Raw genomic sequence first — 13,051 nt, forward strand, 5'->3', positions numbered from 1 at the left:
ACCAGAGCTAGGACCGAGGGACCGAACACAAGCACCCAGATGAGTCCCCAAACCATACCCACTAGAAAGGACACCAAGAGCCAGGAGGCCCTGCTGCCTGGAGGCTCATGGGAGGAGGGAGCCGCCCAGATGGCAGGAGACACTGCGGGCTCTGCCCTTTCCTGCCTCCCAGGAGCCTGGCTCCAAAGCACCGAGCGAGCGTGTCCTGAGGTGAACTCAGCAGAGGCTCTCCTGCTTTCAGACAGGTATTCAAATGAGTGAATGTTTCATTTTAAAAGACTTTGTTTAAAAATATGGTCTCAGAACTTTCTCTGTTCCTCTTGCCCTCATACTCACCAATGCCAGTATAAGAAAACTAGGCCAGTTTGAAATCAACAAAATCAAAGCAATTTAACTTTGGTTGGATGCCCAATATATGCCCTATGAATATCCCTGCTTTGGAACTTTCCACAACCTGTCTCCTTCAGACCCGTTGTTGAATGAATTGTGATGCATCCAGTGACATGGATTTTGATTCATCACAGTACCTTCCCGTGTGTGGGGGTGGTGTTACCACACAGGGCATCAGCCCTCTTAAGCTCTCTTGGCCTTGACTGATAAGGCTGTGATGGGTGCTGCAGAATATCTCTGTCGTTTTAGGCCTTTCGGGCACCCATTTTCTCCTATTCTAGCAACAGTGCTCCACTTTTCCTTTAGAGAACCACTCCTCCCTCTCAAGCCATGTGGTATATGAGGAACTGACCTTGTTCCTCTCAGCTCCGTTTGTGGAGGAGACCCAAGCTTGGTCAATGAGCGCATCTAACCTCGCTGGCCACAGTCACTGAATTAGAGAGGGGCACATGCCCCTGTCAGTCCACTGAGAGTGGATTGTGGATGTTTTGTCAGAATTACTTGTGGTGGGGGGGAAACCCAGTTTTTGGTTAAGCTTTTTCAACTGATAGGATATAAACGCGCAGCTGCTGAGAAACACCAACAGATGCCTGATAAAGAAGCCAACACAGAGAAAAACACAGCTGATAAAAGAAGAGAAGCGCTGGGGTCCCTGGGTGGCTCAGTCGGTTAAGTGTCTGCGTTCAGCTCAGGCCATGATCCCGGGGTCCTGAGATTGAGCCCCAGTTGGGCTCCCTGCTCAGCGGGGAGTCTGCTTCTCCCTCTCCCTCTACTCTTTCCCCTGCTCTTATCTCTCTGTCTCTCTCCAGTAAATAAATAAAATCTTTTAAAAAAAGAAGAAGAACAAGAAGAGAAGCATGGTTCTGATTTTCTTACTTGATACCTGTTGCAATTATTCAGTTACGTGCCCAGTACGTGATCTATTACTTAGTCTACTTTGTGTTGGGTTTATGTTAGTTGTAATCAAGAGAGTCCTGGTTAATACAGGTGCAGATACAAATGTAATATAAAATTTCTACCCTCTTAATGCTTTCTACTTTGCAAAGTAGCATCAAAAGCATTATTTCATTTAAATATCAGCAAAGATTCAAAAGCTGGCCATTATCATGCTCCCTATTGAATCCATGAGAAAATGGGGTTACCCAAGTTAGCCAACCTCTGGTTGCTGGTAAGTTCCAGAGCCGGAACTGGTACCCTATGTTCCTGCTCTAAATCCAGGGGCACCCATCCTTGTTTCAGGGAGTTTACAACTGAGAACAGAAGACAAGCTGAGCCCATGGATAAAGTTGAACAACGCAAAGCCAGACAGTCCATGCAATGGTGAAATATACCTAATGAGGCAGCATTTGTTTGTCTGTAAAAGTGACGGTCCTTAGAGTAAATGGTTTGTTTGTCCAGAGGCGAGAGAGTGCCGAGGCTTGGCAGTATTAGCAGAATGTATGGAGGAGAAAGGACGGCACAGTTGTTAAACTTCCCTAGAGGATTTTAAGGCACCTTGGGATATTAGATCCAGAAAGCCTTTTAAAAACCTTCTAGTCCAGTCCCATCTTAAAAAAAAAAAAAAAAAAGAAAAGAAACAGGACTAGTAAGAGAAAGGAGTAAAGGGGCTTGTTATTTATTATTGGCCATTCATTCATTATCTACTCAGTTCCAGGCTCCATTTATGTCCATTATCACCCATGCTCACATTACCATTGCAAGTTAAGTATTATTATCCCCGTTTTCCTGATTTGGAAAATAAAACTCCAAGTTTCTTCCCTTGGTTCTTTTGTACAAGCTGTGCTCTTATCTCAGATGACCTTCTTTTTCTTATCTGAATGAGGAACACCAACTTAACCTTCTAAGACTTCTCTGAAGACTCCTTCCTCGGGGACATTTCTGCCCTGCATGGTTCACTGTCCCCTCCCTGCATTCAAACCCAGCCAGCCCTGGCAAAGCACCACACTTCACTAGAATTAGAGGCCTTCACTCACATTTCTTCTCCCTCTACCAGACTACCAGTTCCTTGAGGTAGGATACCATGTTTTGCTCATCTTTGTATACCCAGGGCGTCCCCTAAAAGCTGGCACCAAAGCTGATAGGAGGAGAGAACAAAGGAGAGAAGAGGAAATGGAAGACACAGGCTTAGCCTTATGGAAGTGCCCATCATAGCAAGGCTGTGAAAGAGCTGGAGAAGGCCAGGACAGAGGTGTTGGAAAAGAACCAGAGTAATGTTGGGTCTCCGGAAACGCTGGAGGAAAGATTGTCAACAGCATGCAATGCGGCAGAGAGATAGCAGAGAATGGGACTGGAGAAAAAGTCAGGCAGTGGAGAGCCGTGCTGGTTTTGTAACCTGCTGGTAATTCCTCAGAGCAAATTATCAGGGGTTTCAGATTTATCAAGAGAAATGCTTTTCTCTTCAGGCAATCTGGAGGATCTATGAAGTTGAGTAATGGTGTAATTACACTTCCACGTCTGCTTTTGCCTAAGTGACCTCGGTTGAAAGACCTCCAGGGCTTCTGGCTTCCATTTTCAGAGCAAGGACTGGTTGTGGCAGCTTAGCTCTCATAGGGGAAAGCACATTTCATACACCAAGGAAATTGGGATTCAAAACCAAAGTAAAAGCTGGACAACTAAGCTTCACAGGGTTTAGTTACACTGTCAGGTGAGAGATTCTTACTGGATTAGTGTAAGAAATCCAGGCTACACCCCTAATTTTGGTTATTGCACTCAGGGAGACAAACCAGGCCCTTCTGCATAATACTGTCCATGGCTACCATCAGAAACCTAGTCCTGGGTGGATTAGCCTTGGGTCTCTTCCCAGAGGAGAAAAGAACAATGAAGTCCTAATTTCAGCAGTTCTCTTTATCAGATGTGTGACGGTTCAGCAAGACATTTCTCCTCCCTGAACCTCAATGTTCTTATCTATGAAGTGGGTAGTATAATAATACCTTCCCCGCAGGTTTGGTGTGGGAATCCAATAAGACACTGGTCTTAAAAATTATTTGTCAGCTCTAAAGTGTTATGCCAATACTACAAATTTCCAGCATGAATAGAAATGCTCTTGTTACCAGTGGAAATCAAAGGTGGAAATAGCCCCAAAGTTTGAAACCCTCGGCCCGCAGAACTCAATCCTTTTCCATCTTTTTCTGATCTTCAGGATTCATTAATCTCAGCATATGCATCAGCTGAGATAGGGCCTTTCTTTTTTATTCTTTCACCACCCATTTCCTGAATACCTGTTACATGCTAAACATTATTCTGGGCACTGGAGATACAAAGGGAGGAACAAGAGCAGTAATAGTAATGAATATCCAGTATTCCTTGAGCACTTTCTACATTCTAGGTTTTAAGCCAAGTACTTGACATGTTCTAACTCATTTAATCTTTTTTTAATGTCCCTAAGATAATATTTATTATCTTCATGTCACAGATGAGAAAACTGAAACTTGAAGAGGTTCAGTAATTTGCCCAAAGTCACAGAGCGGGTAAGTGGCAAAGCCAGGGCCAGAAGAAGGACTGTTCTAGGTGCTTGTCCCTAAATCCTGTACATTCACCACAGTGCCAGATTGTCCCGGTGGACAGGATCTTTACGCTCCCAGAGCTCACAGGCTAACGGAGGATGCAGACAGGTCAAGAGGCAGAGACAGTATCTGCCTCCACGGCAGAGCACCTGGGAAGAACAACCCCTCTCTGAGAACAGAAATCTGTCAATTGGCTGATCAGTGCCCAGAGCCAGGGTCGGATGTACGGGCAGCACCTGACTCTGACCATGTGCTTTGAATACTGAATATTTTCCTCTGAAGTATTTACAGTCTTTTAGATCTAATCATAATACTATCCCCCACCGTGTTTCTGCAGCGTTTTATGACCTGTTTACAAGGTATTTTACACTCATGATCTCATTTGATCCTCCCAACAGTGATGTGTGGTAGGTGGGCCTGGGACAATTATACCCATTTTATACACGAGGAGACTGAGGCCCAGAGAGAAAAGGGTACTGGTCCCAAGTCATCCACTTAGCAATGGCAGACCAGGGATTTCAAACCAGGTCAGCGGACTGGGGTCCAGGCTTCACTAACATCTGGCCTTGAGAAAACATCTAGTACCTTGGCTCTGAAACTTTGACAAACTGAATTACCTCTTTGGTCAAACCTGCAGATGTTGAAATTCTGCTTTCCACTACATACATACATACATACAAACATTTATTTATATTTAAAAATAAAGCTACTTTGTATTTATAGACTGTCTTTTGTCACTTAATTCTAAACACTTCTCAGCTCAGAGTTTAGAGAATTTTGTACTCTCAGGATTAATTAGCCATTGACTTTGATCCCCTCTGACCTTGTCTAATGTTATGATCTAATGTTATCATTTTAAAACACTGCTGGTCACAGTACATATCACTTCGGGAGGCCTGGTGCGCGCAGAGCATATGAGCATCAAAAATGCACTGTACTGATTTCCTGGGGCAAGGAGAGCTCTCCAAGCAGATTCTTCCATGGGCCTGAGCTTAAGATGCAAAACTGATTTCCAAGCATCAAGAAAAAGAGTCTTCAGAGACTTTGAACAATTTTTACACGCTGAGTACAACCAATATCATTTTAAATACCCCAGAATACGGTTTTTTTTTTTATTTTCACTTTCTCTGTCTCCTACTTTTCCCTCTTCACCAAGAGACACCCAGCCATATAGCCAGAGGAAACATGCAGGCATTTACTTTTATAGTCCTTGACACTTGGTCAAGGACAAAAATTATTACAACTGACTCTTGTGTGTCTCAGTGGTTATGAAGGATAAGAAGGTTAAAGCCTATGTAGAAATTTAAAGACTATTAATTTAAATTGAAGGCCCCTTCCCTTCTAAGTTTTAGCCAGAGTTGTTCATACAACCAACTATCCTTGATTCTGGGTTTGTTGGAGAGTTTCTGGGAATAAGCAAACTGAACTATGGATTCCTGTTTTGGGAAGGCCCAGATTGAAATATGTTGCGATCTTATCAAACTCAAACTTTGAATATGTAATCTGAAATGTATGAATATCTGTACAGTGATAACAGAGCAGAATCCCATGCAACATGTAAAATCCTGGGCATATGATGATCATCACCAGGACGAGAGACTGTGGGAGGGATAGACCAATCAGACTGCGATTTGAATGCATATCCTGAAGACTCAAGGATATCAAGGCAAGCGTTGGACATCATAACCATGCAAATGAGAGCTACTGTAACCCCAACACGATCCTCCAAAGTCATCCTTTGAGAAGCCTAGCTCTAATCGTGATACTCTGTAGTTTAAAATTCATCCCTTTCCATCTAGCTCCTGAGGGGCCCATGTTCCTCCCTGGCCCCACATCTTTGCACATATCTGCCTGGAATGCCCCTCTTAGACTGTTTCTCCCTGGAGAATTCCTACATCCTGATCTCTGGCAAGCTCAAATGCCACCTCCTCTGAGAAATCTCCCCTGACTACCAGTAGAGTTAGTTGTTCCTTCCTCTGTGTTCCCTTAGCACTTGGCACACAACTCTAGGGTAGCATTAAACATGTTGCATTGCAATTATTGATGTCTTTTTTCTTTGTTACATTAGACTCAAATGAGACCTTACATAGTCTCAGTGTCTTACACAATGACTGGCACGTAACAGGCACTTACATGTTGGATGGAAGAAAGGAAAGAAGAAAAGAAGAAGAGAGAGAGGGAAGAAAGAAAGAAGAAGGGAGAAGAAAGGGAAGGTGGGAGGTAGGGAAAGAAAGGACACAGGAAGAAATGGAAGAAAGAAAAAATGGTGCTCTCTTTCCCCAGCTGATAATCCCACTGTGAAATAGGAATAATCTCTCCCCCCTCTCCACAGACGTGGAGAATCCGTATTTATTTCACGTCTCTCAATTAAGTGGCTCATTTGGATTTAATAAGACATTTATTGACTCTTGGTTTTTCTATTGATTCTCAAAAGGCCCCTAGAAAGATTTAATAAGTATAGAAAAGATAAATAAGTGTACAGGTAATAAACTCTAGATTACATAAGCAAACATTACTTAATTACATTCCTATTAATACACTGACTCTGTAATGAATTTTTGAGGCATTTAATTATCAATTTGACAAGATAATCTAGGGGTAGTTAATGATTATACCAGTAAATTGTTTTTAAAAATCACTGACAATTATTAAGTCTCGTAACAGACATCAAATTAACTTGCTAGGGCTGTCTGGTTAAAGAGACAGCAGTTAATTATGAGGTATTTTCACATTGCCTCAAATCTTAATATGTAAGCCGTTTTAATTGTGTAACGTCAAAAGTGTTGTGTAAGGGAACAGTTTACCCATGGGGAATACTCATATTCTGTGCAGTGTGACCATGGGGCAAGTAGGAGCATGATCTGTGATGCTTAGGCTGGTTTGTCCCACTTTTCATCTTGGAACAAAAAAATAGGACTCTCTAAAAGACAAATGATTGTCATCCAGAGTCAGGCCTGGGAGGCCATTCCAACGCTTTCTCAGAGGGAACTACAGAAAAGTGGCCAGGTGACAAAGATCTAGGATAATGATGGTAGTATTTGCCACCTTATGAGTACCTACTGTGGGCCAAACAGTGCACCAGTTGCTTTATAAAGACTATCTCTTTTAATGGTCAAAAGATAGCAAATCCACCAACATGCAGGTTTCCCTTGGAATACCTAGTGGGAGAGGCATTTCCAAGGGAATTCTCCAGATGAGATGACTCATCTCAGCTTAAAATGGCAGCCAAAGGCTGCTGGCCACATGTCTGGGACCAGGCAGAAGGCAGTGGTCCCAGTGTTGAAGATATAAACCCAGCTGAAGACCACTTACCTTTCAGGGGTCTAGAGTATCTCTTTTTCAACTCTTTCCTTACCCAGACTCTGTGGTTCCAAAAGACCCCTATCTGCCCTGCTGGCTGGGACACTTTTTATTCAATGAGCAATAGACAGGAGACACTTACAAAGTACCCCTATTCTGACCCTCACAGTTCCAGATTTAACATTCTTTCCTGAAACTGCCTTCTTCACTCTATATTTTCTCATCATTTTCTAATACCTGACTTACCCCTTACCATCAAAACTAGGTTTCTTGGGTCCTACTCCTCTGGGTTAGCTCTCACTATGCTTAGTGCAGCAATTGCCAGCACAACCTAAACATTCAGAAGAGTATTTGCTTTTTTTTTTTTAAAGAGAGAGAGAGCATGTGTGCTAGAGGAGCTGGCAGGGAAGGGGCAGAAGGAGAGGGAGAGAGAGAATCTTAAGCAGGCTCCACACCCAACGTTGAGTCCAACGTGGGGCTTGATCTCGCCACCCTGAGATCATGACCTGAGCAGAAATCAAGAGTCAGATGCTCAACCGACTGAGCCACCCAGGCACCCCCAGAAGACTATTTCTTGAGTTGAATTGAATTAAGCTGAACAGGATCAGATTGGATGGGAAGGGGTTGCAGTGGATTGCATTGCATTGGACTGGACTATATTGAGTGAAATGAAAGGAGAACAGATCCCAGAACCTAAATTTCCTCACTTGCAGGCCAAGGCACTTGGTGATAACAAAGCTGTATCAGAGCTGTGCATGGACTTTGTGACCAAACTACAAAGCCTTGGGTTCAAACCTCAGCACCACTGCTTACCGGCTCTGTGATATAGGGTAAGTTCCTTAAACCCTTTGTGCCCCCTGAATAAAGCTAAGATACTAGTAGTACTTACTTTATAGGACTGCTGTGGAAAGTCCATTCTAATTAATTCTTGTAAAGTGCTTGGAATAACGCCTGGCACATGGAACACATGTAACTGTTAAGTTTTTTAAATAAAAATAATTTTAGAAAACAAAATCACCACTTGGCACTGTATTCCACTTTATATTTTACAAAGCTTTTTCACACATGGCAACTTCTATCACATATTCACAGGAAGGATTGTTTCTGTTAATCCCCATCTTGCCTAAAAGCACAGGCAGATCAAGAAGTCAAGGGGGACATAAGTGGTTATAGACTTGAACTCAGTTCTGTCTTATTAAAGACATATTTTCCTTTTGGAAAGTACGGTCATCTGATGGTATCCCTGATGGTTTTCATACATAGTCTTGACTACGGTCTATGCTGTTGGTCACCTGATAGGCAAGAGTTATGTGAAGTCATAGTATCCTTCATATTATCAGAAAAGCCTTTTCCTTGACCAGTACCCAGCACCGCAAGGGATTCCAGCCTGGATTAAGACGAAAGTTCTATGATGTGGTATGATAGAAATAGCCCCAGTGAGGAAGTCGGGAAACCTGAATTTGGGCCCTGCTCAACCACTAACTCTGGTGATATTAATAACTAACATATTTTGAGAGCTTTCTCTGTGCTGTGCCCTGGATTTTTATTATTTAAACCTCACGACAACCCGTGGGCATAGATATGTTTATCATTGCATTTTGCAGAGGAAAAAACTGAGGTATGAGGTATAGTGGATAAGTGACTTGTTCAGGTCAAACTGCTGGTAAGTGCAATGCTAAGTCTGATTGGTAGATTGAGGGGATGGGACCACTATGACCTCAAAGGCACATTCCAACCCAGTCCATCTATAATTGAGTGAGCTCTTGCCTAATCCTCTCTCCTCTGGGGGGTAATTCTGTGGTTCTGGGCAACTCTATGTCAAACCTCAGACATCACAAGGCCTCTCAAGATACCAAGGTTGAAAAATTGGTGAATCGTTGCATAATGTGGGACTTTCTAATCACTGAAAGAACCATAAGTGAAAAATTGGCAAAAGATAAAAACCCCAGGTCTCCCCCAGCTTACCAATTTCATATATACATTTATTACATTTGTAATCATGGGGTTCATTTCATTTTGCACTTTTCTTTCTTCACTTAATTTACTCTCATATTTTGCCAATAATTATTGCTAAAATTCTTCATAATTATCCTTTTCATGACTACATAAACAACCAGCAACAACTACCAGGTTAACTGATGACTCTGTTGCTAAACTTTAAGTAGTTTTAGGTATATTTACTATTATATATAATGCTGCAATAAATATCTTTGCACCATTCACTTTATCAGTCACACTGTTTCTAGAGCATGCATTCCCCAGAAGGCAAAGCTAAGGCAAAGGGCAGGTCCATGTTTGTGGCTCATACTCTCTGAAAAGGGAGAGTGTAATATTGATGGTTGACCACAAATGGCCTAGCACTGTTGAAATCTTAAGACATTGAACAGTGCATCTTGTTCCAGATTTTGAGTGAATGTGACTGGTTTGCTAAGGTGAACAAACATTAATTTAATAGAGGTTTCGAATGCTGAATTTTTGGCGCCTGATTCTGAGGCAAAGCTTACCTACTGTCAAGGGGAAAAAGGTCTGTGAGAAGTGCCTACAAGAAACTGACTTATAGGAATAAAAAGAGATCTTAAGGGAATTTCAAAAAGATCAAACCCTCAAGAGAGTAACACTCGGGAAACACAGTAAACCGGTTCTCTTGGTTTACTTGACTTTGATATTTTAATTTTAATACTAAAGAAACACAGTCACCAGTGACAACTAAACAGAAAAATCGGCTAAACCTGGGATTCATATGAATGCATGTATTTTAACTTAAGACACTCATTTGCCACTCAACAGGCAAAGTCCCATCTTCAAGCATGCATGGACCAAATTCCGATTTCCATTGCATGTGTTTTTTTCTTCATTTTGCTGCTTTAATAAAGGAAGACTTTAAAACTTGCAGAGTTCTTCCATTGCATGTGTTTTTTTCTTCATTTTGCTGTTTTAATAAAGGAAGACTTTAAAACTTGCAGAGTTCTTCCAGATTTTAAATTTTTGTTCTTCTTTTACAGTTTCCTGGTCCACAAACAAATTTTAGAGTATTTCTCAGTAACTCATCCCCTTTGAGCCTTTCCAAAGCAATTAATTTAGTTTTCATGGAAATAAATCTCTTTATTTTCACACTCATACTTGATCTGCTTGCATAATATTTAAATTACATAATTATATTAAGTACTACAACTGACATAAACAGATTTGGGGTGGGGGAAGTCAACCAATCTTTGGTAAGCATGCAGCTCAACTGGTGGGAGGGTATGGCTACCAGGACGCTGGAGAGCAGCGTGACATCCGTGAGTATTTAGTGTGCTAGGGGCATCACTCAGAATCTTTACAAAGTGAATGGAGGGCTTCTGTCAGTTAGGTGGGAGTTACATCTACTGAATAACCCATTGGTCCTCAACTTGGAAGAGAAGGAAAGAATGTGAACTGAGTTCATGTATACCCTGAATGCAGAAGCCATGTTTATCTGCTGTCTCAACGTCATCAAGGGGATGAAGAGACACTAGTCTAGCTCTGCGGAATTAGAGCTAAGTGTCAGAGACTGTGTCCTTCACTTTCTTGGACACCTCATTCCACTATTTTTTTAAGTCCTTTTTAAATTTTTTTTTATTATTAACATATAATGTATTATTTGTTTCAGGGGTACAGGTCTGTGATTCATCAGTCTCATACAACACACAGAGCTCACCACAACACATACCCTCCCCAATGTCCATCACCCAGCCACCCTATCCTCCTACCCCCTCCCCTCCAGCAACCCTCAGTTTGTTTCCTGAGATTAAGAGTCTCTTATGGTTTGTCTCCCTCTCTGGTTTTGTCTTGTTTCATTTTTTCCTCTCTTCCCCTATGATCTTCTGCCTTGTTTCTTAAATTCCACGTATCAGTGAGATCATATGATACTTGTCTTTCTCTGATTGACTTATTTTGCTTAGCATAATACCCTCTAGTTCCAACCACATCATTGCAAATGGCAAGATTTCATTTTTTGATGGCTGCATAATATTCCATTGTGTGTGTGTATATATATAGATAGATAGATAGATGTGGTGTATATATATATATATATATATATATACATCTTCTTTATCCATTCATCTGTTGATGGACATCTGGACTCTTTCCATAGTTTAGCTGTTGTGGACATTGCTGCTATAAACATTGGGGTGCAGGTGCCCCTTTGGATCACTACATTACCTTTGGGGTAAATACCCAGTAGTGCAATTGCTGGGTCATACAGTAGCTCTATTTTCAACTTTTTGAGGAACCTCCATGCTGTTTTCCAGAGTGGCTATACCAGCTTGCATTCCCACCAAGAGTGTAGGAGGTATCCCCTTTTTCCGAATCCTCGCCAACATCTGTTGTTTCCTGACTTGTTAATTTTAGCCATTTTGACTGGTGTGAGGTGGTATCTCATTGTGGTTTTGATTTGTATTTCCCCGATGCCGAGGGATGTTGAGTACTTTTTCATGTGTCTGTTGGCCATTTGGACGTATTCTTTGCAGAAATTTATCCCACTTATATTAACTTAGTGATATTTATACCTTTTGAGGTGGTCCTAGACCCTCTGATGAAATCTAAGGAGGTTTCGCTAAGGAGGATGCATTGGCAACCTCATGCAGCTTCAGAAAGTTCATGGATCTTCTCATGAAGCCTGATCCTACAGAATTCTGTCCATCCTAGATTAGGGATCCCTATTCTAAAAGGGAGGAGTATTTTGTTAATGGTAACTGTTCCATCACTTGGCTAGGAATTCTGAACCAAGATACAATGTATGCTTGAAGCCTTAAACATTTGAGCAGGACAAGCCCTTATAGATCATGTGGTTTCTCCATTTTAATAAATTGAGGCTCAGAGATGGCAGCAGTTTATCTAAGGTCATCTGCATCCATGACACGGTGCTCAAACAGATTATTTTTTATGATGTATTGGCTTAAGAAAATAACTTCTTTTTAATGGCCAGTGAATAGGACCATGAGCATACTTGGAGGCTAAATATCTAGCCAGGCTCCAGTTTCCAGATTCACCAAAGGTCAAAGACTGGGAGATGTAGGAATTGGAACTTGAACCTACAATGCTAGCAAAAGCTGGGTTCCACTTCAAGTTTTACTACAAAGTCACTGATGTTGGGAAATCATTTCTATTCATTTGGTTGAAGATTTCTTGTTTGTGAAATTAAATCATTCGACTAGGAAATTTTAAGGTTCATTTCCAGTTTTAAAAAACAAAGTCTGGTAGTCTTCAGTTTCTTGGCTTTTTTTCTCTTGGGTCCAACCCAGAGATGGTGACCACTAGGGGTCAGACTTGCAAGAACGAACCAATCTTGGATTTTTTTTCCCCCCCTAATTGGGAAGAAACGAGACTGTCTAGCATGGCCAGTAGTGCCACATTTAAAGTCTTTCAACATGCGAGACTATATTGCATTCTTAAATATTTCTAAGAAACAGAGGTTTCACAACCTTCTCTTCCAAGAAAGTCTTCCTTATATTTAATGTCCAGCCCTCAAATATAATTCCGATCTATCTCTTACTGCAGTGTCTCAGTGGAGACTGGTAGTCATTGGCTATTTTCCTCTGGGGAAGATATGCATTCTTCTGAGCAAGTGTCAGTTCATGTCTCAGTTTCCATATCTGTAAAATGGGGTCTAGGATTAGATTCACTTTTCCAATAAATAGCACTTAAGTACATGGCACCCTTGATAGGAAACACAGAAATGGACCAGCCCTCAAGGAGCTTTGATGATCTCGAAGACCTATTAAATGAGATCACCTGTCATTTTCTTAAGTAGGACCTCATTTTTCACTTTTCAAAATAAAGGAGTCACAATAATGTCCTTTGAAACCTCTTAAAGATTTATGGCTATAGGATTC

The sequence above is a fragment of the Halichoerus grypus genome, chromosome 1 (assembly GCF_964656455.1).
Source record: "Halichoerus grypus chromosome 1, mHalGry1.hap1.1, whole genome shotgun sequence".
NCBI classification, from domain to species: domain Eukaryota; kingdom Metazoa; phylum Chordata; class Mammalia; order Carnivora; family Phocidae; genus Halichoerus; species Halichoerus grypus.